Source organism: Bactrocera tryoni, unplaced genomic scaffold, assembly GCF_016617805.1.
Source record: "Bactrocera tryoni isolate S06 unplaced genomic scaffold, CSIRO_BtryS06_freeze2 scaffold_7, whole genome shotgun sequence".
Lineage (NCBI taxonomy): Eukaryota > Metazoa > Arthropoda > Insecta > Diptera > Tephritidae > Bactrocera > Bactrocera tryoni.
The window spans coordinates 18,670,882-18,678,451 of record NW_024396366.1 but is presented as its reverse complement, the minus strand read 5'-3'; positions in this window follow the sequence as shown (position 1 = coordinate 18,678,451).

Sequence of the window (7,570 nt, the reverse complement as noted above, 5' to 3'; positions counted from 1 at the left end):
TCAACGGAGTATTAACCAAGATAGAAATGTCACACAAAAATGAATTTGTGATGGAAGCTCTATCAAAGGAAGTGCAACTAAAAGCGATACTTACATTTATCGCAGGGTTAAAAAGTACAGCAACAAAAAACGCGCTGTACTCCAGAAATTGCTCAAACCTGATGGAAGCCTACGGTTAGCAAGGACCATGCAACATGACACTCATTATCACCAACTGGAACACATACCCAGAACATACCAGAAGAGTCAGCAACAATGCCAGAGACCACAAATATACCCACCTCTTCAACCAACTTTCGTGCAACAAACACAGCCAGTGGTACCAATGGATGTAGATCCTTCCTCAACAAGATTCAGAAGACAACCATACAATCCACAACCACCACAATTTCAGCAGACAAGCAGACAAACACCGAATCCCTTCAAAACAGTAATGCAACGAGTAGGAGAACAATTCAAGAGAAGCAGAGATGAATCATCAAATATAAATCAACGCAAAGCGCAGCGGATCAACCAAATGAATGATGCACAAACTAATGAAGATAACATATCACTCTACAATGAAGCAGCTAGCGTAAGTTATAAAAATACTAACCAACAAAAACATTTTTTATAAGGTATCACGGTCTTCCAACACTCCAACGTACTGCACCAGACGGAAGATACGTGTATATACTAATAGATACAGGTGCCACAAGTAGTTATGTAAGTAAAGACTATCCATTTGCAGAAAGAATTAAATTAGACAAACCTATTAAATTCAATACATTACATGGAACTTCAGTAGTTACCCACAAAAGAGAAATTAATCTCGTAGGATTTGACTTAGATTTTTACGAAACAGAAGAATTAAAAGAATTTGATTTAATATTAGGAGAAGATTCCTTAAGAAAAATGAAAGCAAAAATAGATTTATTCGAATATTCTATAACATTTAAAAAAATATCTGAACAAGTAAAGGAAAAAATTAATTATACGATAGGGAATAAAACCTATGAAAAAGAAATACACGAGCTAATGAAGAATAATTATAATAATGAGATATTACCGTTTACAACAACGATACAAGCAGAAATTAGGACAGAGACTAAAGAGCCAGTCTGGGTTCGTCAATATCCATACCCTTATGCAGACCAAGATTTCGTAAAGCAAGAAATAGAAAAATTATTAAAAAACAACATTATTAAAGAAAGCAAGAGTCCATACAACTCACCAATATGGAGAGTTTCAAAGAAAGGGCTAGACGAAGAGGGAAAACCAAAGAAACGAATGGTGATAGACTTTCAGAAACTGAATAAACAAACGGTCGCAGATAGATATCCAATCCCAGATATAACAATGACGTTACAGAATTTAGGGAAAGCAAGATATTTTACAACACTAGATTTGGAATCTGGATTCCACCAAATATTAATTAAACCAGAAGATAGGGAAAAAACAGCCTTCTCGGTAAATGGAGCTAAATATGAGTTCCTTCGATTACCGTTTGGATTAAAGAATGCTCCAGCCACCTTTCAAAGATGTGTCGACGACATACTGAGACCCTTTATTGGAAAATGTGCATATGTATATATCGACGATGTATTAATTTACTCTACTGACCCAAAGCAACATATTAAAGACATCACTAATATTATACATACCCTACATTCAGCCAATATGAAAATCTCAGAGGAAAAATCTAATTTTTTTCAAACAAAAACAGAATTCTTAGGACATATCATAAACAATGGAAGAATTACAGTAGATCCAGGGAAAATCGAAGCTATAGATAGGTATAAAATTCCTGAAACACTAAAGGAATTACGATTATTTTAAGGACTAGCCTCCTATTATAGGAAATTCGTGAAGAACTTCGCACATATATGCAAGCCATTAACAATTTACCTAAGAGGAGAAAACGGAAATATTTCAAAAAATAAAAGTATAAACGTAAAGTTACAATTAGATAAAGAAGCACAAAATGCTATAAATGAAATAAAAAATAAATTAAAAGAAAAAGTTGAACTATATCAATCAGATTTTAATAAAGGGTTTGACTTAACCACAGATGCTAGTAACTACGCAATAGGAGCAGTACTAAGCCAAGGAAGAAATCCTATATCATTCATATCAAGAACATTGACGAAAAACGGAACAAAATTATTCTACAAATGAAAAGGAAATGTTAGCCATAATTTGGGCATTACAGAAATTTAGAAATTATTTATACGGAATAGCAGACCTAACTATATACACAGACCATCAGTCTTTAATATTTTCCATATCAGAAAAAAACCCGAATACTAAATTAAAGAGATGGAAAAATTTGATAGAAGAATACGGTGCCAAGCTAAAATACAAACCAGGGCATGAAAATATTGTAGCAGACGCTTTATCACGACAAATAAACATAATGTCAGATACGTCAATGCACTCAGCTGAATCATCCGCACCAAGAAACATAAAAATGATAGCAAAACCATTAAATTCATTTCAAACCCAAATTATTTTAACACCGTCACAAACAAACGAAAAAACAGCAACAACTATATTTCCGCGACACGAACGATTTGAAATAAAATATAACACTGAAGAATATATGATTCAAACATTAAAACAAATAATGAAACCTAAAATAGTAACAGCATTCCACACTGACTTAGATACGTGGCATAAACACAAAGAAAAGACCGCAAACATATTTTCAACCTACTACAAAAGTATTTACACAAAATAAACTACACGATATAATAGAACAAAAAAGATAGGGAAAATATATTAGACTTTACACACAAGAGAGCACACAGAAACGCTCTAAACAACTATAAAGAAATATTAGAAACTTGTTATTGGCCAACACTAAAACGAGACACAGAAAAGATAGTGAAAAATTGTGTCAACTGCACTGAGAATAAATATGAAAGGAAACCAATTAAACAATTATTAGGAAAAAGCCCAGTACCAAATACTCCAGGCACATCAGTACAAATGGACATATTTTATATAAATGGCAAAAGTTATCTCTCTTCTATAGATAGATTTACTAAATACGCATATTTTCGTAAATTAGGAAGTAAACTACATTTTCATGAAATAATAGAAGAAGTGTTATCACAAATTCTTCCGAACTGTACCGAACTCATGACCGATAATGAAAGCATATTCGTCGGCATAGGCACAACCGCATTATTAAATAAATTACAAATTAAACACGAAAAGACAGCAAATAATCATTCAACTTCCAACGCATAAGTAGAAAGGTTACATTCAACGATATTAGAAATCGCGAGGACTTTAGCTAACGACAGAACAACAACTACGGAAGAAGAAATATTCTCAGCAGTCGAGGAATATAACAGGACTATTCATTCGGTGATAAAGGAAAAACCAGTAGACTTATTTTTTAATCAAAAGGAAATTAACGAAAAAGTGAAAAATAATATAGAAAAAAACCAAGAACGTATGTTAGAATACCATAATAAAAAAAGAAGCCAAAAAGATTTTAAACCAGGACAAATAATTTATGAGAAGAGTAGTAGAAGACAAAAATATAACAAAAGATATATTAAACACATAGTAAAAGAAAATAAAGAAAATACGGTGCTTACAACGAAAAATAAACTAATACACAAAGATAACATACGAAATGTACTACCCGATAATAATATTAATAATTCTAGTGAACAAATCACTACAATACCAAATAACTAATGTGGAAAATAAAAAGTTTATATTAACCGTGACATATCCGTCATACATTTATAATGAATCAGATTACTTATATCACATGATAAACTTAACAAAAATTTTAGAACATTATGACACACTCTCAACATTAGCTAAAAACTCTCCGGAATTATATACTGACGTAGCCTTAGTCAACAGAATAGAAGTGTTAAAAATCAATTAATAATTAGAAGAAAGAAAAGGAGCATAAATTTCTTAGGATCAGCACTTAGTTTTATAACAGGCGTACCAGATCATGACGATATGATAAAATAAAACAACAAATTAATGATATAGTAAAAAATAATAATAAACAGAGGTTAATCAACACTCACTTCGAAAACTGTTGGAATCCTTTAATTATAAAACAATTCATCAACAAGTAATGCTACAAGAAATACTCAAAGAACTTGAAGACTTAACTTTAACAATCAATTTCGCTAAAAATAAAAACTTTTACTCTGCATCGTTAAACACGGAAGATATAGAAAAAAATTATTAAATTAGAGAATTCAGACATTCCTGTAATAAATATAATGGAATATTCGGATATACACACTTGTAGAATTAATAACACATTTATTATTATATATAAATACCTATAATTAAACAAAAATGTGAAACATATGATATTACACCAATAGCATATCGACATGGGAAGTTACAATTAGACAATAAAGTATCTAAATGTAAAAACGAAATAAAAAGAATTAACAAATGTAAAAATATTTTATCAAAATTTATATGCCAAGAAACTAAAACAGATACTTGTACAATACCAATGTTATTAAACCTCAAAGCACAATGCAATGTAAAAGAAGAATCCAATGAAGAAATAATTGAAATAAATGAAGGAAATATTTTAATAAATGGTAAAAATAAAATAAATAATGAAACTACCACAGGAACATACCTAGTGCAGTTTAAAGAAAATATAAAATTAAATAATATAACATTTCACAATCAAAACGAGGAAATAAAAAAATATATCCTGTCAAAAGAAGAAAATAATATTAAAATCCTAGATATATTAGAATCAAACTCAAAATATAAATTTAATAACATTGAAAAACTACATAAATTTATTATACCATACGAAGAACACCCAATACAAAGCATATTTGTAACCCTAGTAATTATATGTATACTAGCTACAACAATATACTTAAGTTTTAAATTGTATTATGCCATATTGAAATGTAAAACTCTAAAACTTAAAGAAAATCAACAAAAAAGATATGAACAAATACTGAAGGCTCAAGGATTGGAACATCTCATAAAGAAAGATGCAATCACAAGCGTATAAAAAGATCAGGAGATCTTTTCAATAAAGGGAGTTAATACATGATTTACACTGAACCCAACTGATAATAGCTACCACACATAAACATCTACCTAGCAGTAAGGTGACATCACTTACTATAAGATAACACTATCCAAATAACTAAACTAATTGTCATCCACATCAGTACTTTTCCACTTCAGTACTTTTCCACAATAGAATAGAAACCACAAAACTACAACTGATAAACATATTACTTTGAAGCTAAGTTTTTGTATAAATACAATCACCCGCTTGTATACAACATCTTTTTTTTCTGTTCATTAAGTGATTAAATAAAGATCGCTCTACGGAGCTAAAAATATATTTTTTATAAAATAATAAAGTGTAAACTTTAATTAGCGCAACAAGAGACTTGGCAACAAATTGGATAAAGTTTTTTTACTGAAAATTATCTAGAAAGATATTGGTACAACAGTTTTAATAGATGGCAAAATAATACATAAGACCAATCTTAGATAAAACATATTATTTAGTAAAAAGAAGACAAGAGAAACACGTTGACAAACCGAACTTAAACAAGTAAGGAAGGGCTAAGTTCTGGTGTCACCGAACATTTTATACTCTCGCATGATAAAGTGATAATCGAGATTTCATTATCCGTCATTTACATATTTTTCAAATACCGTATTTGTGTAAAGTTTTATTCCGCTATCATCATTGGTTCCTAATGTATATATTATTTCATTCTTCCGTAAAATTTACTGTTTCTTCTTTCTTGATTTTCAACATAACCTTTGTATGGGAGGTGGGCGTGGTTAATATTCGATTTCTTCCATTTTTGAACTATATATGGAAATGCCTGAAGGAAACGACTATATAGAGTTTGGTTGACATAGCTATAGTAGTTTCCAAGATATGTACAAAAAACTTAGTAGGAGAGGGGCCACGCCCACTTTTCCAAAAAAATTACGTCCAAATATGCCCCTCCCTAATGCGATCCTTGGTGCCAAATTTCACTTTAATATCTTTATTTATGGCTTAGTTATGACACTTTATAGGTTTTCGGTTTTCGCCATTTTGTGGGCGTGGCAGTGGGCTGATTTTGCCCATCTTCGAACTTAACCTTTTTATGGAGCCAAGAAATACGTGTACCAAGTTTCATCATGATATCACAATTTTTACTCAAGTACAGTTTGCACGGACGGACGGACAGACAGACATCCGGATTTCAACTCTACTCGTCCCCTTATCACTTCGGTATATATCTGACTCTTTTAGTTTTAGGACTTACAAACAACCGTCATTTGAACAAAACTATAATACTCTCCTTTTGCAACTTTGTTGCGAGAGTATAAAAATTAATCAAAACCAACCACTTTTTTCATGTTTTAAATGATCATATTTTTTTCTCTTTCGCTTTAAAATTGTTAATTGAATAACTTTACGTTCTAAGAAGAAAAGTGGCTATTTAAATTTAAATACTCACTGTATAGATTTATAAGATATATTGTAATTAATTAATAAGATAAGTAATTGTTTCCGCAAATTGAATGTTAATGACTGCGTAAAGATTCGCCAATCAACAGGCACATACCAACATCGAAAACAGCCTGGTTCAGATAGACTTTACTTCTATCCGAAGACGTTCGATTTTAACAACGGGGGTAGTTAAGGTATCATCTTTGGATGATTGATTTTGCAACCCATTTTCGCATGCTGGGTTATGTTGGAAATCGCTTTTGACTGATCTATTTTGTTCTCCATTTTCTTATTCCTGGAATAACGTAAGAATTTTGACGCTTTGCTGTCAAACGCAGCAACCCTGCATTAACCACAAAGTAAATAGTGATGATGACGCTCACATTCCTGGAATTCCAGCACATTAATTGGGTAACGGTACTAATAATGTGGAAAAATACTGACGCTAGTTGTTTAATCATGACAGTGTCAGAAGGTTACGAGCAAATGCAAAATCATTGGATCGATCATTATGAAAGTGCCCATCAGCAAAAGGAGCTGAATCCTCATAAATTTAAAAGTTGTATTCATCTACCTTCAGTTGTATTCATCTATCTTCAGTTGTATTCATCTATCTTTATAAATATTAATTAAATAATAAATCCGAGTGAAAACACGAAAATATAATTGGCGCCCAACTCGCAGCAAATAATAAAACCAAAGGACCATAGTATCCTGAGAAGTTGCTCTACCGAAAAGGACCATAAAATCCTGATTAACTGTACAACCCGGAGTATCATATAATTTTTATAAGCTGTCCAACTCAATGCAGATATCTAATATAGGATAACGAAAAACTGTAATTGATTTTTTAAAATACATATAAAGTTGACGTAAGTAAAATATGAAATTATGATTGATAATTAAACTGTGAAAAAGTTTGAAAATATTTCGAAAAAACACGTGTTCATAGCTTAAATTGTCGGAATTTAAAGATAAAAATTTGCTACATTTTCTGTAAAAATTGGTGACAGAAAATATTTACTCTTTTTGGTTTTAAGGCAGGATAATTTGTCTCTCACTGATTACTACAATAGAATAGACAAAACGTTATCTTTG